This window comes from Pongo abelii, chromosome 1 (genome assembly GCF_028885655.2).
Source record: "Pongo abelii isolate AG06213 chromosome 1, NHGRI_mPonAbe1-v2.0_pri, whole genome shotgun sequence".
In the NCBI taxonomy this organism is placed as follows: Eukaryota; Metazoa; Chordata; class Mammalia; order Primates; family Hominidae; genus Pongo; species Pongo abelii.
In genome coordinates, this window is record NC_071985.2 from 7,639,729 (window position 1) to 7,664,979 (window position 25,251).

General features: G+C 41.3%; 1 long non-coding RNA gene across 1 annotated transcript; it reads right to left on the reverse strand.

Annotated features, from left to right (window-relative positions):
- Window positions 1-6,834: 6,834 nt before the first annotated feature.
- Window positions 6,835-21,654, reverse strand: LOC134761466 (uncharacterized). Its single transcript, XR_010140106.1, has 3 exons — window positions 21,535-21,654; window positions 19,328-19,424; window positions 6,835-9,230 (listed from the first exon to the last, which is right to left on the reverse strand). It is a non-coding gene; the product is annotated as an uncharacterized LOC134761466 (long non-coding RNA).
- Window positions 21,655-25,251: the final 3,597 nt, after the last annotated feature.

Here is a 25,251-nt window from a genome sequence, read left to right on the forward strand (position 1 = left end):
AAACACAGCATGAGAACTTCGTGAAGCATACACAAGTATCAATAGCCGAATTGAACAAGCAGAAGAAAGAATATCAGAGATTGAAGATCAACTGAATGAAATAAAGTGGGCAGATAAGATTAGAGAAAAAAGTGAAAAAGAACAAACAAAACCTCCGAGAAATATGGGAACTATGTGAAAAGGAGAACCTATGTTTGGCTGGTGTAATATAAAGTGATGGGGAGAATGGAACCAAGTTGGAAAACACTCTTCAGGATATTATCCAGGAGAACTTCCCCAACCTAGCAAGATAGGCCAACATTCAATTCAGGAAATACAAAGAACAGCACAAAGATACTGCTTGAGAAGAGCAACCCCAAGACACATAATCATCAGATTCACCAAGGTTGAAATGAAGGAAAAAATGTTAAGTGCAGCCAGAGAGAAAGGTCGGGTTACCCACAAAGGGAAGCCCATCAGACTAACAGTGGATCTCTCTGCAGAAACTCTACAAGCCAGAAGAGAGTGAGGGCCAATATTCAACATTCTTAAAGAAAATAATTTTCAACCCAGAATTTCATATCCTGCCAAACTAAGCTTAGTAAGCGGAGGAGAAATAAAATCCTTTACAGACAAGCAAATGTTGAGAGATTTTGTCACCACCAGGCCTGCCTTACAAGAGCACCTGAAGGGAGCACTAAATACAGAAAGGAAAAACTGGTACCAGCTACTGTAAAAATATAACAAATTGTAAAGACCATTGACACTATGAAGAAACTGCAACAACTAATGGGCAAAATAACCAGCTAACATCATAATGACAGGATCAAATTCACACATAACAATATTAACCTTAAATGTAAACAGACTAAATGCCCCAAGTAAAAGACACAGACTAGCAAATGGGATAAAGAGTCAAGACCAATCAGTATGTTGTATTCAGGAGACTCATTTCATGTGCAAAGACACACATAGGTTCAAAATAAATGGATAGAGGAAGATTTACCAAGCAGATGAAAAAAAAAAAAAAAAAGGCAGGGGTTGCAATCCTAGTCTCTGATAAAACAGACTTTAAACCAACAAAGGTCAAAAAAGACAAAGAAGGCCATTACATAATGGTAAAGGGATCAATGCAACAAGAAGAGCTAACTATCCTAAATATATATGCACTCAATACAGGAGCACCCAGATTCATAAAGCAAGTTCTCAGAGACCTACAAAGAGACCTAGACTCCCACACAATAATAGTGGGAGATTTTAACACCCCACTGTCAATATTAGACAGATAAACAAGAAAAAAAATTAACAAAGATATTCGGGACCTGAACTCAGCTCTGGACCAAGCAGACCTAATAGACATCTACAGAACTCTCCACCCTAAATCAACAGAATATACATTCTTCTCAGCACCACATCACACTTATTCTAAAATTGACCACATAATTGGAAGTAAAATACTCCTCAGTAAATGCAAAAGAAGGGAAACCATAACAAACAGTCTCTCAGATCACAGTGCAATCAAATTAGAACTCAGTATTAACTCACCCAAAACCTCACAACTATATGGAAACTGGACAACCTGCTCCTGAATGACTACTGGGTAAATAACAAAATTAAGGCAGGAATAAGTAAGTTCTTTGAAACCAATGAGAACAAAGACACAACATACCAGAATCTCTGGGACACAGTTAAAGCAGTGTTTAGAGGGAAATTTACAGAACTAAATGCCCATGGGAGAAAGTGAGAAAGACCTAAATTTATACCCTAACATCACAATTAAAAGAACTAGAGAAGCAAGAGCAAACTAATTCAAAAACTAGCAGAAGACAAGAAATAACTAAGATCAGAGCAGAACTGAAGGAGATAGAGACACAAAAAATGCTTCAAAAAAATCAGTGAATCCAGGAGCTGTTTTTTTGAAAAGATTAACAAAATTGACCACTAGCCAGACTAATAAAGAAGAAAAGAGGGAAGAATCAAATAGACACAATAAGAAATAAAGGGGATATCACCACTGATCCCACAGAAATACAAACTACCATCAGAGAATACTATAAACACCTCTACACAAATAAACTAGAAAACCTAGAAGAAATGGATAAATTACTGGACACATACAGCTTCCCAAGATTAAACCAGGAAGAAGTCAAATCCCCAAATAGACTAATAACAGTTCTGAATTGAGGCAGTAATTAATAGCCTACCAACAAGCCCAGGACCAGATGGATTTACAGCCGAATTCTACCAGAGGTGAAAAGAGGAGCTGGTACCATTCCTTCTGAAACTATTCCAAACAATAGAAAAAGAGACTCCTCGCTAACTCATTTTATGAGACCAGCATTATCCTGATACTAAAACCTGGCAGAGACACAACAAAAAAAGAAAATATCCAGCCAATATCCCTGATGAACATCAATGCGAAAATCCTCAGTAAAATACTGGCAAACAGAATCCAGGAGCACATCAAAAAGCTTATCCATCACAATCAAGTCAGCTTCATCCATAGGATGCAAGGCTGGTTCAACCTACACAAATCAATAAATCTATCACATAAACAGAACCAATAACAAAAACCACATGATACTCTCAATAAACTAGGTATTGATGGGACATATCTCAAAATACTAAGAGCTATTTATGACAAAAACACAACGAATATCATACTGAATGGGCAAAACCTGGAAGCATTCCATTTGAAAACCAGCACAAGGCAAGGATGCCTTCTCTCACCACTCCTATTTAACATGGTATTGAAAGTTCTAGCCAGGGCAATCAGGCAAGAGAAAGAAATAAAAGGTATTCAAATAGGAAGAGAAGAAGTCAAATTGTCTCTGTTTGCAGATGACATGATTGTATATTTAGAAAACCCCATTGTCTCAGCCCCAAATCCCCTTAAGCTGGCAAGCAACTTTGGAAAAGTCTCAGGATACAAAATCAATGTGCAAAAATCACAAGCATTCCTTTACACCAATAATAGACAAACAGAGAGCCAAATCATGAGTGAACTCCCATTCACAATTGCTACAAAGAGAAAAAAATACCTAGGAATACAACTTACAAGGGATGTGAAGGACCTCTTCAAGGAGAACTACAAACTACTGCTCATGGAAATAAGAGAGGACACAAACAAATGGAAATACATTCCATGCTCATGGAAAGGAAGAATCAATATCCTGAAAATGGCCATACTGTTCAAAGTAATTTATAGATTCAGTGCTATCCCCATCAAGCTACCATTGACTTCTTCACAGAATTAGAAAAAACTACTTTAAATTTCACGTGGAACCAAAAAAGAGCCTGTATAGCCAAGACAATACTAAGCAAAAAGAATAAAGCTGGAGGCATCACGCTACCTGACTTCAAACTCTACTACAAGGCTACAGTAACCAAAACAGCATGGTACTGGTACCAAAACAGAGATATAGACCAGTGGAACAGAACAGAGGCCTCAGAAATAATGCCACACATCTATGACCATCTGATCTTTGACAAACCTGACAAAAACAAGCAATGGGGAAAGGATTCTCTATTTAATAAATGGTGCTGGGAAAACTGGCTAGCCATATGCAGAAAACTGAAACTGGACCCCTTCCTTACACCTTATACAAAAATTAACTCAAGATGGATTAAAGACTTAAATGTAAGACCTAAAACCATAAAAACCCTAGAAGAAAACCTAGACAATACCATTCAGGACATAGGTCCTGGCAAAGACTTCATGACTAATTCACCAAAAGCAATGGCAACAAAAACCAAAACTGACAAATTGGATCTAATTAAACTAAAGAGCTTCTGCACAGCAAAAGAAACTATCATCAGAGTGAACAGGCAACCTACAGAATGGGAGAAAATTTTTGCAATCTATCCATCTGACAAAGGGCTAATATGCAGAATCTACAAGAGACTTAAACAAATTTACAAGAAGAAAACCCCGTCAAAAAGTGGGTGAACGATATGAACAGACACTTCTCAAAAGAAGATATTTATGTGGCCAAGAAACACATGAAAAAAAAGCTCATCATCACTGGTCATTAGAGAAATGCAAATCAAATCCACTATGAGATACCATCCCACGCCAATTAGAATGGTGATCATTAAAAAGTCAGGAAACAACAGATGCTGGAGAGGATGTGGAGAAATAGGAAAGTTTGTACACTGTTGGTGGGAGTGTAAATTAGTTCAACCATTGTGGAAGACAGTGTGGTGATTCCTCAAGGATCTAGAATCAGAAATACCATTTGACCCAGCAATCCCATTACTGGGTATACACCCAAAAGATTATAAATCATTCTACCATAAAGACACATGCACACGTATGTTTATTGCAGCACTATTCACAATAGCAAAGACTTGGAACCAACCCAAATGCCCATCAATGATAGACTGGATAAAGAAAATGTGGCACATATATCCTATGGAATACTATGCAGCTGTAAAAAAGGATGAGTTCATGTCCTTTGTGGGGACATGGATGAAGCTGGAAACCATCATTCTCAGCAAACTAACATAGGAACAGAAAACCAAACATTGCATGTTCTCAGTCATAAGTGGGAGTTGAACATTCAGAACACATGGACACAGGGAGGGGAACATCACACACTGGGGCCTGTCAGGGGATGGTGGGCTAGAGGAGGGATAGCATTAGGAGAACTACCTAATGTAGATGACGGGTTGATGGGTTCAGCAAACCACCATGGCACGTGTATACCTATGTAACAAACCTGCACGTTCTGTACATGTATCCCATAACTTAAAGTATGTTTTAAAAAGTGCTTTTTGGTACCCAAGGTCCGGAGGCGGCCGAGGTGGCAGGTGACTGGCATATCAGCACTGCCCGGAGTGTGCACACACCTGGCCGGGCTGTCAGTGCTGGGGCTTGGCCCCAACCCTGCTCCGAGATCCAAGCAGGCACCAGGAGTGGGGAGAGGCTAGGCGGCGGGAGCAGATACCCACGAGCCTGCAAGGGCAAGGGGGGCCCCCTGGGCCCCTGAGGGTGCAGAGTGCAGAGACTCCCGGGTCCTGCACCTGGGAGGGTGGGATCCCACCTGCTCCGTGGAGCATTCAGGCAGCTCCGGTCAAGTCTCCTCACAGCCTGGGGCAGGGGCTCCAGGTCCTCACTGCACCCGGGTGGCACCTGGGGAAGGGATGATGTCGCCACAAGTTCTTCCTGTGGCCCTGCCACTCGGGGGTGGCCCGGGGCTTTCTCTCACCCTGCTAGCAGCCCTGCCCAGCGGGAAAGCCTCCGGAGTAGATTGCGGGCCCCAGGCCCAGACTTCGACAGCGTCAGGCTCGGCGATCACTCCGATGCGGGGCAGACCCTGCAGTCCCGCGCAGAGCCTCCTTCCGAGGCGCAGGAACACGGTGCCATCGGCCGGGTGGGCGCGGTGGCCTGGCCGCCGGCTGGGTCCCCGAAGCGGGTGCCGCTTCCTCTTCCTGCCTCTGCCCCGAAGCCCGGCCCCAGCTCCAGGTCCCAGGCCTGGCCCCCCACACTCCATGTGCAAGTGCGGCACCGCCCCAGGCCCGGCTCCCCCTGAAGTCCCCTGGAGGCTCGCCCCTCCGTGCCCGACTGCCCTGCTACCCCGCTGGCAGGTGACTCAGCCCGGCCCCATGACTGCAGCCCCCAGGGCGGCGGGCTCCGGAGACGGTCTGCTCCCTCCGTACACCCTCCCCGCAGCGGCGGAGGGCGACAACGGTGGCAAGTGGCCAGAGTCCGGAGTGGAGAAGGCTCCGGGCCTGGAGGGGTGGGTGGGGAGTCCCGCTAGGTGGGATCCACCCTGCTGCAGAGGGTGGCGGAGGTGTAGTCAACTGCCTTGGGGACACGGCGCACAGGGGACGCGTGGCACAGGGGTCCCACTGCCGCCACTGCTGCTCCTACAGCCGCTCCTGCCGCCACGGCTTGTACCTTTCCGCTGCAGCCGGCGCGATGGCAGCGGCCGCTCAGGACTGCCTGCTGCTGCCATATCAATATGACCCAGTCATTTCACTTCTAGGTGTCTAGAAGGGAAACGAAAGTACTTTTTCACAAAAAGACGTTAATGCTTCTAGCAGCATTATTCATAATAGCCAAAAACTGGAAACAAATGTACAGTAGTGGTTAACTAGATAAACAAATCTAGCTAATTTTACAATGAAAGATTATTTGGCAATGACAGAACAACTAATACATGCCATGAAAATGATGATACTCAGATACATGCTAAATTAAAAAGGCATGTGGAAAATAGGAAATACTGTATGATTGCATTCATATATAATGTCCCCCAAAGGCAAATAAATATATAGAGACGGAAGGCAGATCAGTGGTTACCTGAGTATGTGGTCAAAAGGGAGATTGACTCCAAATGAACACAGGGAACTTTTAGGTAGATGATACAAACGTTCTAAAATCAGATTTTTGTGATGGCCGTGCAACTATAAATTTACTAAAAATCATTAAATTGTGCAGTGCAGTGGGTGAATTTTATGGTATGTAAATTCTACCTCAATAAAGTTATATATACATTAAAAAAAAACAGTAAGGGGTAGTGAGTAGGTGAGGCAGAATAGATGAAACAAAATTGACATTGTATTTACAATTGTTGAAGCTGGCTGATTTATAACAGGGGCCCATTCTACTAATTCTTCTACATTTATGCATGCCTGAATATTTTCATAATGAAAAAGTTTATTAGAATTTAATACTAAAAATTGATAAAAGCATTGGGAGTGGTGGCTCACACCTGGAATCTCAGCACTTTGGTAAATTAAGGCAGAGGAATCTCTTGAGCCCAGGAGTTTGCGACCAGCCTGGCAATATAGTGAAACCCCATCTCTATATTAGAAAAAAAAAAATTAGCCGGGTATCATGGCACTCACCTATGATCCCAGCTACTCCAGAGGCTGAGGCGGAAGGATCAGTGAGCTCAGGTGTTAGAGGCTGCAGTGAGCTGTGATCGCACCATTGCAATCCAGCCTAGGTGACAGAGTAAGACCCTGTCTCAAAACCAAACAACAACAACAAAAAAAAACAACCACATAAGCCTGACTTTCCACCTTCTGCTGTCTAAAGTGTAACTACCTATCTTTAAAGAGACACAATAGCAGCCCTCGAGTGTCTCATTACATAAATCCACCATGAGTTAACAAAGCCAATTCAGTTTCACAAATTTTGATTGAGCATCAATGAAAGGCAGGGTTTTGTCTTGATGCTTTACATGTTTTTATTTCTTTGTTTCTTCATTGGTTGAAGCAGGTATTCATGTTGTTGTTTTAAATTTCATGATTTTTGCTCTTTTTCCCTGAACTTTTATTATTGTCAATAGCATAAATTTAGAAACATTCTGTTCTATCTCTTTCTCTAGATTATCTGCTCTTCCTGCATTTTGTCTGTAAATAATAGAAAATTTTACCTCTGTAATTCAAAACATCTAATGACTAAGTAAAATACTTTGTGATGTGGTAAGATAATTAGGTTTTGAAAAAAGTAATGAGTAACATGAAGCGATGTCCAGTAGAGGCAGTAATTCATTGCTACCTTCTAACAACAAGGTCTCACTTTGTAAAGCTGATTTACTCTATCTTAAGACGACCTGGGTGAATTCTGCCCATCAAAGGGCAATATACTCACTGAAGTAGCCAGTCCTAATTCTTGCTTCACCTATTTGAAAATCTTGAATGGAATAGAAAGAATGAGAAACAGTTTTAGAATGTTTTATATTACCTGCTACCTGTGAAAATAGAATCACCTATAATAAGACATTTGGGATATTGCATGCATAGACTTCATAGAGATAATGTATTTGGGGAAGGTGGTTAGAACCAACGGAAGGCTAAATTATTTCTCTTGACAGTCCCTATTGATTACCTGGCCCCAAATGGTAGTAACTTCTGGAATTTAGGTACAATGTCAGAAAAATTAACATAAATTAAACATACTAACTCTCTATAACCAAACATAAAAGATAAAATTATGAAAGCTTCCAAAAGCTTATAAAAGGCATGGGAGAATCTCTGAAACATTTATCAAAAACAGCTCAGGTGTTCCTGAAATTTCCACCCCTCTTACAGTACCTGTCAAAGAACAGGGGCTTAGAACTGAATGTTGAATTTATCAGCATTAACAAAGACTAATGTAAGATAAACTGTTAGCCTATTAATGATGTTATGCCTCAGGCTATAAGAATATACAAGTATTGTGATATGTTTAATCAAGGACAAAGAAAATTAAAGAGTGTATGTGTGTGCATATGTGTGTGTGTGTGTGTATCTAGTGACTAAAAAAAAGACACCATCCCTAAGAGATATGAGAATTTATGTTACTAGAAAAGTGGACTACATAGTAAACTAGGAAAAATATTCAGGTTACCTCACAACCTAGATGAAATGTCTTCCAAGACTCTCTTAATCTCTTTGCTTTATTTCACCAAATAACCATCTGATTATTTAATCTGTATGGAAAAATCTTCTAACTTAGAAGGTACAAGGCAACACATACAAGCACATTGGTCATTGAAAAGACAGCTTCCATTAAAAATTAAAATTGAAATTCTGCTTTGTAGATCAGTATTTGTTCTCAATTTAGCCAGCATTAGTTGTGTGACCTTGAGAAAATCAATTCTCTATGAAGAAAATCAATTTTTTCTCTTGTACAATTACAACATGAAATTCAGTCAGTATTCCCCCAACTGTCCCTCTCACAACAAAAGTCTTAGCAAAGGGGCCAATCTATTAGAACAACTGGACATCCACCTGCAGTAGTGTGACTATTCTGTAACTATTCTATATGATACTGTAATGGTAAATACATGTTATTATGCAACTGACAGAACCCATAGAATGTACAACCCAAAGAGTGAACCCTAATGTAAACTATGAAATTTGAGTTAATAATAATGCATCAATCTTGGCTCATCAATTGTAACAAATGTACCACACTAATGCAAAATGTTAATAATAGGGGGAAGCTAGGGGTGGTGGAAGGTTAAGAAGATATATGAGGCTGGGTGCGGTAGCTCATGCCTGTAATCCCAGTACTTTGGGAGGCTGAGGCGGGCAGATCATTTGAGGTCGGGAGTTTGAGACCAGCTTGGCCAACATAGTGAAAACCCATCTCTATTAAAAATACAAAAATTAGCCTGGCGGTAGTGGCACACACCTGTAATCCCAGCTACTCAGGAGGCTGAGGCAGGAGAATCGCTTGAGCCTGGGAGGTGGAGGTTGCAGTGAATGGAGATCGCACCACTGCACTCCAATTGGGGGTGACAGAGTGAGACCTGTCTCAAAAAAAAAAAAAAGAAGAAGATATATGAGAACTCTGTTCTTTTTGTCCAAACTTTCTGTAAATCTAAAACTGCACATACACACACTATTAATTTTTTTAAAAGGTGCTCAATGTAAAAAGAATTTTATGGCCAAGTAATTTTTGGAGACACTTCCTATAGTTTGTGATTTTCTTTGTGATTCATATAGAATACCAGGTATGACTGGAAAATTCTGCAGTAAAAGAAGTATGCTTAATATTATTCATCCTAGCATTTCCTAAACTTATCTGGTCATGGACATTTTTCCCCCAAGGGAAAATGATTAACATCCTGGGGAACCAGTGTTTCAGGAGCATTCTTAGATTCTTTCCAAATCTGGAAGTCTGGTTTTGTCTGTATTATGAACTTCTTTAGCAGAAATCAGACATCTCCAAATGATTCTATGGAATCAAAATGAGAGCCAGACTGTAGGCCCCAGTGGCTCCAGGAGAGCATATTGGTGCCGTGTGAACTGTATTAGTCTGTTTTCACGCTGCTGATAAAGACATACCTGAGATTGGGCAATTTAAAAAAGAAAGAGGTTTAATGGACTCACAGTTCCACGTGGCTGGGGAGGCCTCACAATCATGGCAGAAGGTGAAAGACACGTCTCACATGGCGGCAACCAAGAGAAGAGAGCTTGTGTGGGGAAACTCCCCTTTATAAAACCATCAGATCTCATGAGACTTATTCACTAACATGAGAACAACATGGGAAAGACCTACCCCCATGATTCAATTACCTTTCACTGGGTCCCTTCCACAACAATGGGAATTGTTGGAACTACAATTCATGATGAGATTTGGGTGGGGACACAGCCAAACCATATCATGAGCCCTACCTTTTCAGCATGCCCGTGCCTAGTTTTACCACCTCCAAGAGCACCAAGTTTATAATTTCGTAAATGCCTTTAAGATAACTTAACAGGTCAGCTACTTATTAAAATATGAAAGATGTCACATTCATATCTAAGGTAAAGAAATCTAGTAGCAGTCCACATATCCCATTGGTTTTTTAAAAATTTGAGAGAATTTCTCAATCAAAATCACTCCTAATGGGGAAGTTGAGAGGTCAAAGCTGGTGCTGCTGTTTGCATGAAAGGTGGGCAGCACGGCTGTGCATCTTGAGAGCATTTGCTCAATAAACACTCATTTACTGACTTGCTGTTGATTGTTCATTGTGTTCATATAAACAGTGAAGCACTGGTTTAAACTTACACTAGCACATTTTTTCACTTCAATTTTTATTCTGGCTTCAGAGTATGCAGTAATACTCCCTCTGACTCAAGGAAGAGGAGAGGTGATATTCCCCAGTCCTGCCTCTTCCCCCCCGCCACCCCCGCCCACAATTTTCCCAAGCTGAAAGCTTCCTTTAGAAATAGCAGCAGAGTGTCAGTCAAGGCAAAAGTCCCCAGGTGTCCAGAGAAGGCCCTGGCATGACCATGGTGGCTTCTGTTCATTCTGTGCAGGACTTTTTTTTTTTTTTTTTTGAGACGGAGTCCTGCTCTGTCACCCAGGCTGGAGTGCAGTGGCGCGATCTCAGCTCACTGCAACCTCCGCCTCCCAGGTTCAAGTGATTCTCCTGCCTCAGCTTCCCGAGTAGCTGGGATTACAGGCGCCTGCCACTGCGCCTGGCTGATTTTTGTATTTTTAGTAGAGATGGGATTTCACCATGTTGGCCAGGCTGGTCTCGAACTCCTGACCTCAGGTGATCCGTCTGCCTTGGCCTCCCAAAGTGTTTGGATTACAGGCATGAGCCACCGCACCCGGCCTCTGTGCAGGACTTTTAGGGGACTTCCAGAAGCACTTTATGGCATCCTATCCTTTCAGACCAGCCATAGGACATAGCCACTTGGCCACTGGTAATGGCCTTCACCAAGTCCATGTTCCCTCTAGCCATTTCCAACCTTCTTGTGCTTGATCTCTTTATCCTTCTAATCCTTTCATTTAGTACTTGGCTTTTGACTCCAGGTTCAGGCTGTTTTTGCTTTGATATGTTGACTTACGTGTCCATGGTTCTCACCCTCCAGCACTCTCCACTGGCATCTTGTCCATGCCTGGTCTCTGACTCCATCCACCATAATCATGGGTAAGAGGTGCTCTTTTCATTTATCCTCATTCTCAAGTATGCCCACTGGCCAGAGCCTCCAGCAAAGAACTAGAAAATATTTGATACCTGCCTTATCAACTTTCCCCCAGTCTCCTGCACAATTTCCTGTGTAGAGAGGTTTAAGGATCCACTATGGAGCTTTGCAAATTGAAGCCTGACAAGGGCTGAGAGACAAAAGGAGAAACTCACAGTTATCATGTGCCTGTTGCACCAAAAGCTGTGTTTGTTTTTCATTGAATACTTATAACACCGCCGTTTCACAAAGGAGATAACTGAAGCTCACAGAAATTGACTTAACTCTTCCATAGCTAGCAAGGGGCAGAACTACAATTTGAACATCACTGTAGTTGATTCCCAAGCCTATTTCTTCTCTCTCTATCTCAGTGCCTCATTAGAACACTTAATTCTAATATATAGACATATGGTCCAAAGTATAGAGAAGCAAATATAATTAAACTTACGTTTCACATTATTTTTGTTACCGCTTAATAAATGATCATGAATATTGGGCATATTCTTTCCTTTCCTCATTCATTCACTCAACAAATATCTATTAACTACTAACTATATGTCAGGCACTATTGAACTAAGCACTTAGAATACCTCAATGAAAAGCATGGCAGAAATGCCTGCAAAGCTCACATTCTAGTGTGTGAGGAATAGAAAATAAGCAATAAACACAATAATAAAAAAGAAAATTGTATAGTATATTGAAAAGTGATAAATGGACTGGAGAGCAGAAATAGAGCAGAGAACGGTGTGGGTTAGGAGGTGATTCTGTCTCTAAACAGAGTGGTGATTGAGAAGATGTCATTTGAACAAAGACTTGGTGGAAGACTTCCCAAGGACATTGGTGTGACTGGAGGAGAGTGAGCCATGTGTGCTAGGGGGAGGGACGGTGAGTAATACAGAGACACCGGCCTGTGAAGGCCTTTGAAAGGGCTTTTTCTTTTACTTTACTAAAATAGGGAGCCACTAAGTGTGCTTGAGCAAAAGAGAGATGGATGTAATTTAAAAGGATTGCTGCACTGAGAACAGACTGGGATTGTCTGAACATCTAATTTATGGTTGCACATTCACTGTATCTCATTAGGTTAAGATTACAGAGAATTTAACAAGATCAAGATAATGGCAAAAGTTCATTATGCTGAGATGGGCCACGGAGAAGAGCTGGCTCTAAGTTAAGCCTGGAATTAATGTAGTGATGGATGTAGGATCCAAGGAAAAGAACAGTAATTAGGAAAGAAAAGTGTGGCCTCTGATTGGGGAATCTCAATTTATAATCTCAGCCTGTCTTTTCAGTTTGATTTCCTGGATGTACATCTCTCTTTTCTCCAACTTGTGGAAAGAGTTCAGCTTAAGAAATGAAATTTTCTCCAAAGATTTCATTTTTAGTTACACATTTAAATTCCAATATAAGTGACCAAAAGGAATACCACTTTGGGCCCAATTCATATTTTCTAAGCAGATGCCATTAGTTACATGAAAGTCTTTCGATATCTGCTGATTGATTCTCTTGTAGTCACTGTTTTCCTTCTCTTTTCACTTAACTAGTTTCACTTAAAGAATCCGACATAAGATGAATAGAATCACTTTCCAAATAAATCTGAGAATTTTCTCTCTTGTCCTCTTTCGATCGTGCCGGTTCCCTTTCCTTCAACTTAGAATTCAGAGAGTGAAATAAGAGATGTTTCTCTCTTGAATAGCCAGACGTATTGCTTTGATGCTAGTTTCCCTCTTATTTAAATGATGAATCTTGTTTATATTTTTTGTGTGTGTGTGTGTGTTTGCTAATTTATTTTAATTATTTAGCAATAACCAAACATACTCCTGCCTCTTTTATAAAGAATTGCATAAAATTGCAATTTAACAGATAAAGCTTGAATAATGATCACCTGGATTGTTGATTAAAGTACCCGAAAGAAATAAAACCAAATTCAAAAGAACATCCTATTATTCACCTTCTATTTCATGCCGACTCAACATTCAAATATTCCCAGATAATGTAGTAACTGACCCTCAAAAAAAGCTTATGATTTTATTATTATTATTATTATTCTACTTTAGGCTCTATGGTACATATGCGCAACGTGCAGGTAAGTTACATATGTATACATGTGCCATGCTGGTGCGCTGCACCCACTAACTCGTCATTTAGCATTAGGTATATCTCCCAATGCTATCCCTCTCCCCTCCCCCCACCCCACAACAGTCCCCAGAGTGTGATGTTCCCCTTCCTGTGACCATGTGTTCTCATTGTTCAATTCCCACCTATGAGTGAGAACATGCAGTGTTTGGTTTTTTGTTCTTGCGATAGTTTACTGAGAATGATGATTTCCAATTTCATCCATGTCCCTACAAAGGACATGAACTCATCATTTTTTATGGCTGCATAGTATTCCATGGCGTATATGTGCCACATTTTCTTAATCCAGTCTATCATTGTTGGACATTTGGGTTGGTTCCAAGTCTTTGCTATTGTGAATAATGCCGCAATAAACATACGTGTGCATGTGTCTTTATAGCAGCATGATTTATAGTCCTTTGGGTATATACCCAGTGATGGGATGGCTGGGTCGAATGGAATTTCTAGTTCTAGATCCCTGAGGAATCGCCACACTGACTTCCACAAGGGTTGAACTAGTTTACAGTCCCACCAACAGTGTAAAATTGTTCCTGTTTCTCCACATCCTCTCCAGCACCTGTTGTTTCCTGACTTTTTAATGATTGCCATTCTAACTGGTGTGAGATGGTATCTCATTGTGGTTTTGATTTGCATTTCTCTGATGGCCAGTGATGGTGAGCATTTTTTCATGTGTTTTTTGGCTGCATAAATGTCTTCTTTTGAGAAGTGTCTGTTCATGTCCTTCACCCACTTTTTGATGGGGTTGTTTGTTTTTTTCTTGTAAATTTGTTGGAGTTCATTGTAGATTCTGGATATTAGCCCTTTGTCAGATGAGTAGGTTGCAAAAATTTTCTCCCATTTTGTAGGTTGCCTGTTCACTCTGATGGTGTTTCCTTTGCTGTGCAGAAGCTCTTTAGTTTAATTAGATCCCATTTGTCAATTTTGGCTTTTGTTGCCATTGCTTTTGGTGTTTTAGACATGAAGTCCTTGCCCATGCCTATGTCCTGAATGGTAATGCCTAGGTTTTCTTCTAGGGTTTTTATGGTTTTAGGTCTAACGTTTAAGTCTTTAATCCATCTTGAATTGATTTTTGTATAAGGTGTAAGGAAGGGATCCAGTTTCAGCTTTCTACATAGGGCTAGCCAGTTTTCCCAGCACCATTTATTAAATAGGGAATCCTTTCCCCATTGCTTGTTTTTCTCAGGTTTGTCAAAGATCAGATAGTTGTAGATATGTGGCATTATTTCTGATGGCTCTGTTCTGTTCCATTGATCTATATCTCTGTTTTGGTACCAGTATCATGCTGTTTTGGTTACTGTAGCCTTGTAGTATAGTTTGAAGTCAGGTATTGTGATGCCTCCAGCTTTGTTCTTTTGGCTTAGGATTGACTTGGCGATGTGGGCTCTTTTTTGGTTCCATATGAACTTTAAAGTAGTTTTTTCCAATTCTGTGAAGAAAGTCATTGGTAGCTTGATGGGGATGGCATTGAATCTGTAAATTACCTTGGGCAGTATGGCCATTTTCACGATATTGATTCTTCCTACCCATGAGCATGGAATGTTCTTCCATTTGTTTGTATCCTCTTTTATTTCCTTGAGCAGTGGTTTGTAGTTCTCCTTGAAGAGGTCCTTCACATCCCTTGTAAGTTGGATTCCTAGGTATTTTATTCTCTTTGAAGCAATTGTGAATGGGAGTTCACTCATGATTTGGCTCTCTGTTTGTCTGTTATTGGTGTATAAGAATGCTTGTGATTTTTGTACATTGATTTTGTATCCTGAGACTTTGCTGAAGTTGCTTATCAGCTTAAGGAGATTTTGGGCTGAGACAATGGGGTTTTCTAGATATACAATCATGTCATCTGCAAACAGGGACAATTTGACTTCCTGTTTTCCTAATTGATGCCCTTTATTTCCTTCTCCTGCCTAATTGCCCTGGCCAGAACTTCCAACACTATGTTGAATAGAAGTGGTGAGAGAGGGCATCCCTGTCTTGTGCCAGTTTTCAAAGGGAATGCTTCCAGTTTTTGCCCATTCAGTATGATATTGGCTGTGGGTTTGTCATAGATAGCTCTTATTATTTTGAGATACGTCCCATCAATACCTAATTTATTGAGAGTTTTTAGCATGAAGGGTTGTTGAATTTTGTCAAAGGCCTTTTCTGCATCTATTGAGATAATCATGTGGTTTTTGTCTTTGGTTCTGTTTATATGCTGGATTACATTTATTGATTTGCGTATATTGAACCAGCCTTGCATCCCAGGGATGAAGCCCACTTGATCATGGTGGATAAGCTTTTTGATGTGCTGCTGGATTCTGTTTGCCAGTATTTTATTGAGGATTTTTGCATCAATGTTCATCAAGGATATTGGTCTAAAATTCTCTTTTTTTGTTGTGTCTCTGCCAGGCTTTGGTATCAGGATGATGCTGGCCTCATAAAATGAGTTAGGGAGGATTCCCTCTTTTTCTATTGATTGGAATAGTTTCAGAAGGAATGGTACCAGCTCCTCCTTGTACCTCTGGTAGAATTCGGCTGTGAACCCATCTGGTCCTGGACTTTTTTTGGTTGGTAAGCTATTGATTATTGCCACAATTTCAGCTCCTGTTATTGGTCTATTCAGAGATTCAACTTTTTCCTGGTTTAGTCTTGGGAGGGTGTATGTGTTGAGGAATTTATCCATTTCTTCTAGATTTTCTAGTTTATTTGCATAGAGGTGTTTGTAGTATTCTCTGATGGTAGTTTGTATTTCTGTGGGATCGGTGGTCATATCCCCTTTATCATTTTTTATTGCATCTATTTGATTCTTCTCTCTTTTTTTCTTTATTAATCTTGCTAGTGGTCTATCAATTTTGCTGATCCTTTCAAAAAACCAGCTCCTGGATTCATTAATTTTTTCAAGGGTTTTTTGTGTCTCTATTTCCTTCAGTTCTGCTCTGATTTTAGTTATTTCTTGCCTTCTGCTAGCTTTTGAATGTGTTTGCTCTTGCTTTTCTAGTTCTTTTAATTGTAATGTTAGGGTGTCAATTTTGGATCTTTCCTGCTTTCTCTTGTGGGCATTTAGTGCTATAAATTTCCCTCTACACACTGCTTTGAATGTACCCAGAGATTCTGGTATGTTGTGTCTTGGTTCTCGTTGGTTTCAAAGAACATCTTTATTTCTGCCTTCATTTCGTTGTGTACCCAGTAGTCATTCAGGAGCAGGTTGTTCAGTTTCCATGTAGTTGAGAGGTTTTGAGTGAGATTCTTATCCTGAGTTCTAGCTTGATTGCACTGTGATCTGAGAGATAGTCTGTTATAATTTCTGTTCTTTTACATTTATTGAGGAGAGCTTTACTTCCAAGTATGTGGTCAATTTTGGAATAGGTGTGGTGTGGTGCTGAAAAAAATGTATATTCTGTTGATTTGGGGTGGAGAGTTCTGTAGATGTCTATTAGGTCCACTTGGTGCAGAGCTGAGTTCAATTCCTGGGTATCCTTGTGACTTTCTGTCTCGTTGATCTGTCTAATGTTGACAGTGGGGTGTTAAAGTCTCCCATTGTTAATGTGTGGGAGTCTAAGTCTCTTTGTAGGTCACTCAGGACTTGCTTTATGAATCTGGGTGCTCCTGTATTGGGTGCATATATATTTAGGATAGTTAGCTCTTCTTGTTGAATTAATCCCTTTACCATTATGTAATGTCCTTCTTTGTCTCTTTTGATCTTTGTTGGTTTAAGGTCTGTTTTATCAGAGACTAGGATTGCAACCCCTGCCTTTTTTTGTTTTCCATTTGTTTGGTAGTTCTTCCTCCATCCTTTTATTTTGAGCCTATGTGTGTCTCTGCACGTGAGATGGGTTTCTTGAATACAGCACACTGATGGGTCTTGAGTCTTTATCCAATTTGCCAGTCTGTGTCTTTTAATTGGAGCATTTAGTCCATTTACATTTAAAGTTAATATTGTTATGTGTGCATTTGATCCTGTCATTATGATGTTAGCTGGTTATTTTGCTCGTTAGTTGATGCAGTCTCTTCCTAGTCTCGATGGTCTTTACATTTTGGCATGATTTTGCAGTGGCTGGTACCGGTTGTGCCTTTCCATGTTTAGCGCTTCCTTCAGGAGCTCTTTTAGGGCAGGCCTGGTGGTGAGAAAATCTCTCAGCATTTGCTTGTCTGTAAAGTATTTTATTTCTCCTTCGCTTATGAAGCTTAGTTTGGCTGGATATGAAATTCTGGGTTGAAAATTCTTTTCTTTAAGAATGTTGAATATTGGCCCCCACTCTCTTCTGGCTTGTAGGGTTTCTGCCGAGAGATCCGCTGTTAGTCTGATGGGCTTCCCTTTGATGGTAACCTGACCTTTCTCTCTGGCTGCCCTTAACATTTTTTCCTTCATTTCAACTTTGGTGAATCTGACAATTATGTGTCTTGGAGTTGCTCTTCTCGAGGAGTATCTTTGTGGCGTTCTCTGTATTTCCTGAATCTGAATGTTGGCCTGCCTTGCTAGATTGAGGAAGTTCTCCTGGATAATATCCTGCAGAGTGTTTTCCAACTTGTTTCCATTCTCCCCGTCACTTTCAGATACACCAATCAGACGTAGATTTGGTCTTTTCACATAGTCCCACATTTCTTGAAGGCTTTGCTCGTTTCTTTTTATTCTTTTTTCTCTAAACTTCCCTTCTCACTTCATTTCATTCATTTCATCTTCCAGGGCTGATACCCTTTCTTCCATTTGATCGCATCAGCTCCTGAGCTTCTGCATTCTTCACGTAGTTCTCGAGCCTTGGTTTTCAGCTCCATCAGCTCCTTTAAGCACTTCTCTGTATTGGTTATTCTAGTCATACATTCTTCTAAATTTTTTTCAAAGTTTTCAACTTCTTTGCCTTTGGTTTGAATATCCTCCCATAGCTCGGAGTAATTTGATCGTCTGAAGCCTTCTTCTCTCAGCTCGTCAAAGTCATTCTCCATCCAGCTTTGTTCCGTTGCTGGTGAGGAACTGCGTTCCTTTGGAGGAGGAGAGGTACTCTGGTTTTTAGAGTTACCAGTTTTTCTGCTCTGTTTTTTCCCCATCTTTGTGGTTTTATCTACTTTTGGTCTTTGATGATGGTGATGTACAGATGGGTTTTTGGTGTGGATGTCCTTTCTGTTAGTTTTCCTTCTAACAGACAGGACCCTCAGCTGCAGGTCTGTTGGAGTACCTGGCCGGCCGTGTGAGGTGTCAGTCTGCCCCTGCTGGGGGGTGCCTCCCAGTTAGGCTGCTCGGGGGTCAGGGGTCAGGGACCCACTTGAGGAGGCAGTCTGCCCCTTCTCAGATCTTCAGCTGCGTGCTGGGAGAACCACTGCTCTCCTCAAAGCTGTTAGACAGGGACATTTAAGTCTGCAGAGGTTACTGCTGTCTTTTTGTTTGTCTGTGCCCTGCCCCCAGAGGTGGAGCCTACAGAGGCAGGCAGGCCTCCTTGAGCTGTGGTGGGCTCCACCCAGCTGGAGCTTCCCGGCTGCTTTGTTTACCTAAGCGAGCCTGGGCAATGGCGGGCGCCCCTCCCCCAGCCTCACTGCTGCCTTGCTGTTTGATCTCAGACTGCTGTGGTAGCAATCAGCGAGACTCCGTGGGCGTAGGACCCTCTGAGCCAGGTGCGGGCTATAATCTCCTGGGGCACCGTTTCCTAAGCCCATTGGAAAAGCACAGTATTTGGGTGGGAGTGGCCTGATTTTCCAGGTGCCGTCTGTCACCCCTGGAAAGGGAACTCCCTGACCCCTTGCGCTTCCCAAGTGAGGCAATGCCTCGCCCCTGCTTCGGCTGGCGCACGGTGCACTCACCCACTGACCTGCACCCACTGTCTGGCACTCCCTATTGAGATGAACCCGGTACCTCAGATGGAAATGCAGAAATCACCCATCTTCTGCGTCGCTCACGCTGGGAGCTGTAGACCGGAGCTGTTCCTATTTGGCCATCTTGGCTCCTCCTCCTATATTTATTAAATATAAATTAAAAATATGTTTAATGAGCACCCATTACATTTAAATCACCACGTTGGAGATTGAAGTATGAACATGAGCCAGGGACTGTGACACACATTATAGTCCCAGCTACTTGTGAGGCTGAGGTAAGAGGATTGCTTCAGCTCAGGAGTTCAAGGCCAGCCTGAGCAACAGAGAAAAAAGCCATCAAAAAAAAAAAAAAGAAAGAAAAGAAAAGAAATATGAACATTGGCAGGCATACCCTCTGAGTTCAAAGAGCTCAAAAGCCAGTGGTAATCTCACGCCAGTGGGAACTTTGTCACTGGACTCTAGTTAAAGGGATTTTCTAATTATTTAACCTATAGCATGGTCCTGCAGAATTAACTGAATATGAAAGGAGCATTAACCACCTCTCCTTATTGCACCGGTATTAAGAAATAGGTGAAATAAGACTTTAGAAATATTTACATGTCTAGATACATTATTGCTTGGAGTCACCTTTCACTCTTGGTGACTTTTTTTTAACAAGATCATCCTGATCTTGTAAAATCCTACTGGAATTTCAACTTGCAGGACTATCTTATATATTTGAATGATTTATGAATAAACCCAGTACATACAAATCCATATTTAAGTAATAATTCAATAACTAATCATTCATTTTTCCAAAAGATTCATAAATGAATACTCTGAGACAAGATCTTCTTAAGCATTAAAAAATATGATTCAACCCTTTAAATATTCATAATGGACACACTCCTCTCTAGGGATACAGGTATTAGAGAGAGGTATAGTTATACCTGGGATATAGTATTAACTCCTATTAGCTCGGCAAAGTCAAAAGATAACAGCATTGAAATTGAAGATTCTATGAATATAAAATCCGTATCACAGAGACTGAAGGCAGTGCATTGTATCATATAGAGGCAGACAAGGAGAAATTCATTGTTCTTCCTCAAGGGCACACTGCGAAGAAAAAGGAGCTGTACTTTTCCACTTCCTCCAACAAAAGGGACAGCTTTTAGATGATACTGTATTTTCTTAAGGTCTCTCCTATTTTCTGTGATTATGTTCATTTTTGTGTATGAAATAGATAAACATACTTGTGGTAAATGTTACTAATGTATAATTTTATCTATTTGCATCTATTATCTCTCTTTGTGTATATATACAGCATAAAAACTCTGTTCAAGATATGTATTTTACCCAGAAATCTATCCATTTCTAATTCTAGCCCACACTGCAATCTAGTGTTGTAACACATACATCACTTCAAAAGTGAAAGATGATTATGGGTCTCTTCCACTTTTCCATATATCACATTTTAGGGCACTTCAACAAATGAAATGGCAAAGCCACTGTTGCTGTCTTAGAGACTGCAGGAAATAAGCACGCCATGTACGGGCATGCACGCACACACACCCCTCTGCCTTCTTCAAGTTTATCATCAATTGATGAGACAAAAACTAAATACGTGATCTAATCGCTTGACAAGGCTAGATTCAGATAAAGCTGCTCTGTCTGCAAAAAAAACAGAAGACACAGGGCACAGCAGGTGAGAGCAGGTGCCTGGATGTCTTGGTATTTCCAAGTAGCAATACCCTCAAACCAGTTTTATCACCAGTGTCCAGAAGCAGACACTTCCCTTTCCTCTTTTTCATGCTTTTACTTCATTTGGAAGGAAACAACCCTGCCTAGCTCCTTCTCTGAAAAATCCACCTGCAAGTCCAGGCGTCTGTGGAGCTAGTGCCCCTCAGGTGTCTGTGTCTTCAACACACTCGGCTCCAGGGCCCTTGCGACCAGCATGACTCAGCCCTGAATAAAGGTATGCCTCCCTGCAGACTTCCAGCCCGGCTTGGACCCCTCAGGATGTGAGAGGTCACGAAATGCTCACAATGCATCAACTTCCTTTATCCCGTGAATGCCACACATCGTCTTTTAACTGAAGGGAATTGTAGGGGAAAAACAGTAACAAAATATTTAAACCAAGAGAGAGTGCCTCGTTTCCAAAGAGAGCAGGTGTCACAATTTTAGAGGACCTGGTCTCTCAGCCTCCACCAAGGGCACTGCTGAATGGGTCCCCAAGGTGAGGCAAGTGAAAAAACCCATTTGACTTACCTGTAAGAATCCCATCAACCACCTCAGTCAGATCCCCGGGCACTACTTGGGTCCTGAAGCTATGATCTTACTATGGTGATGTAGTGGCCTGAAGGAGCATTTGGCAGTGATGACACAGCCTTGGCTCTGAGATGAGGCATATGGCTCGGGAGAGCCTGACTCATTATTTTCTGATAATGTTTACATGTTAAACCGTCGACTCAGATCTAAAATATCACACGCTCTGTGGTGGCATCTGCATGTGATTGTAACTCAGTACTGGAGCTGTGGCTCCATACCAAGACAACCAGAAGGACACAGCTGCTTGCCACATGGGAACCACTATGCCACAGCTGTGCCATGACTACAGGCACCTGGACTTGCACTGTAGTTCTCCTTTTGGTCCTCTGTGGTGCAGTTTTACCTCAATAATAGATTAAATGATTAAAGTGGTTAAATAATAAAAAGGACCGACTTCTGTGTCACTCGGATCTAGGTTCAAATCTCAGCTCCACAGCTCAGCAAATGTGAGAACCTGAGCAAAGTACCTAGGCTCTGAGCCTCAATTTACTCATCATAAAATGGGGATGATAATATACCCATATCTTATCATATACCCATATATATCATAGTCGCATCCCATATCAATATTATGAGGAATAAATTAGATCATGTACCCAAGCTAGTCTTCATGGACAATATCATGATTGGAGTGTAAGAAATGATAGAATTATCAGTGGCAAATCTGCATTCAAACACCTTTCTGTGAGCTGGGTTATAGGGCACTGTATTCTGGCAGATTTACTTAGTAGCTGCAGCTGAATGCATTATACCTGAAGTAGACTTTCTACCTGAAAGAGGATGCAGCAAATAAGATTCTAAAATGTGGAATTGGCTGAGTGGAAGAGGTGGGGCTTTGGATAGTGAGGTCTCAGGTATTTCAGGCTACAAATCTGGTGACTCTTATGTGGTGGCCGAACATTTGGTCAGATTGTCACCCGCTGTTCTTTGGGATACAGACCGTGTGCCGTGGCAGCTTTGCTATTAGGATAAATAGTGGAAAAAATTCAGAACCCTGGCATATGGCTATAGATTTTTTTTTTTTTTTTTCTGAAGGAGTGGTCTGTACTTAGATCCAAGTTAGCCAGTCTGCAAGTGGAAATGAGAGATCAATGCCTTACCTGTGGCCTGCATTCTAAATTCACTGAAAATCCTATATTTTGGGTACTGCTGAGTTTTAAAAAAGAAATTTTTTCCTACTAAACTGAGCAGACAAGGACAGTGACAGGAAGTCTGCAGCCTTCATAGATTGGTAACTTAAGACTTTTCTATCCAGGCTCTTAGGATTTCTTTAGACAAATGCACATTGGCATTACACTTTCTATCTCTCTATCATTATTTTGAATGACCTCAAGGCATTGGCCATTAAGCTATGGAATAGAGGACTGGGAAAAACCCAGAGATCAGTAGGTGTATTAGTTTGTTCTCACGCTGCTAATAAAGACATACCTGGGACTGGGTAATTTATAAAGAAAAGGAGATTTAATGAACTCACAGTTCTACATGGCTGGAGAGGCCTCACAATCATGGCAGAAGGCAAAGGAGAAGCAAAGTCACATCTTAAATGGTGGCAGGAAAGAGAACATGTGCAGGGGAACTCCCCTTCATAAAACCTCAGATCTCGTGAGACTTATTCACTATCACGAGAACAACAAGGGAAATCCTGCCCTCATGATTCAGTTACCTCTCACCGGGTCCCTCCCACAACACATGGGAATTATGGTAGCTACAGTATAAGATGACATTTGGATGGGGACACAGCCAAATCATATCAAAAGGTAAAGGAAAGGAATCTTCCAGCTAAACACCATGTCTAAGTGAAATCTTAGTCTGTGGTTATTTGCGTATGGAATTAATTGAGAAATTATTCCAACACTGGAAATTCTGTAAACTTTTGAGGACATTGTATTGCCGGAGGCTAATAAGAGCCTGTCATTGTTAAACCTCTAAGGTTATTCCTTACCTCAAATTAAGACCAATAGGAAGTGGGCCAAAAATATCTGTGGCTTCAAAGGAAGTGATCTTCTATAATATCCATTTCATATGTGGCCATGGATGAAAACAGACAAGGAATAATCTCCCCAAAAGCAGGATGGGAGGATGCCAGAATGGGTAACCGAGGATAGCACCCCTGACAGAGCACAGGAGTCTTGAGTTTTCCTGCCTGGCAATGTTTGGTGTTGACTTTGGCACTGTCTCTCCTATGTGACTTCCGTTGTTCTCCTTTCTGAACAGGGGTTAGTATTGCTCCGAATTAAATATTAAATAATGGTTGAAAAGGAGCAGGATAAGTGCATTATTAGTAGGTGCAGCCAGGTAGCCAGGTAGCATTTGCTTCATTTACCTGTCCTTCATCCTTTCTCTCTTCTTTTTCTTCTTTTTTTTCTGTTCTGGAATTAAAATTTGCTTGGGTGCAGAGTAGTCATCCTGGAGATCATTAAAACAGAAGCCACATGCTAAGGATGATGGAGGAGAAGCAAGCTAGAAAGAATCTGGTTCCAGATGACTTCCTTGAGTAGTTTCATCAGCTCTGGACTGACTCTTAACTTCTAGATTCCTTGCCATCTAAAACATTTTTAGTTCCCTGAAGTTGAATTTTTGTGTAAATACCTGTTCGTGACCAAATTCTAACAAACCATGGCTTGGTTGCCAAGTAAAATCAGAGGTCGTGAAAAAGAGAAGAAGGTCAAATATTCTTATTTTGGGAAGCAGTAACTGAATTGATGGAGATGGCAGTGTGGTAGTACAGGAGGCAAATGTGAGGTTTAGAAGGTAGAGGGTATGGTGCCTAGACAAGTTGAGGAGGCAGAAGAATGTGACCGTGTCTGGGGTCAAAATGGCAATTGAGAGGCAGGAATGATGGTCAAAAGGATAGATAAGGCCAAGGAGGGGGCAGTAATGCTCTCTTAGCTAAAAGACCCTCAGGGCAGACTAGGACCTGTCTCCAGCAAGACACACTCTACTGTAGCTCAGCTCCATTCTAGCAAACATCCCTTAGTGCAAGTTGGCAACCATAGATGGAAGAGTCAGAAGGACAACTCCCTCACCTTCCTGTTATCCTGTGTAGAAGCATGTCTGAGTTGATGTGCAGCTGATCGTATCATGGGCCTCCTGTTCTGTCTTTTTGCTGAACAAGCATGAGAACAGTCATTCATAGTGAAGAACCATCTGGGTTTAGGCTTGGGTGCCTGCTGTTGAGAGGAGCTGTCTGGGTATGCATTTGTTTCTCACTTCTGGTAAATTAGAGAAAAGTTAGGCTTAGGGATTCAGGGAAGCCACTATCCAGGCCTCCAAAATCATCCACAGTTAAACCTGTTTGGCTCTTCTCAGCCTGGGAAGCCATTTATTTGTCTTTCATACATTTTTTGATTTGCTAATTGCATTTCTGTTGATCAGATGCACTATTAGGAATAGAGTCTCTTTGCCTAATGAAGCTATAATGAAATTCTAGTCAAGAAAAGCAACAGCATCTTAGTTACCTATATAAATATCTGAATCATTTTATTGGTCTCTCTAATGTTTCCTGATTTCTGTTCTTGCATTTTAAGAAACTGCAAAGAAAGAAGCCCTCTCAGACATAGCAGTCATCCCAGCCTCAAGTGGACCTAAATTTGGAATGCCTGAAATTGAAAGCTCCGATAATGGATTTGCTCAAATCAAGGAGAATAAAGTCCTTCC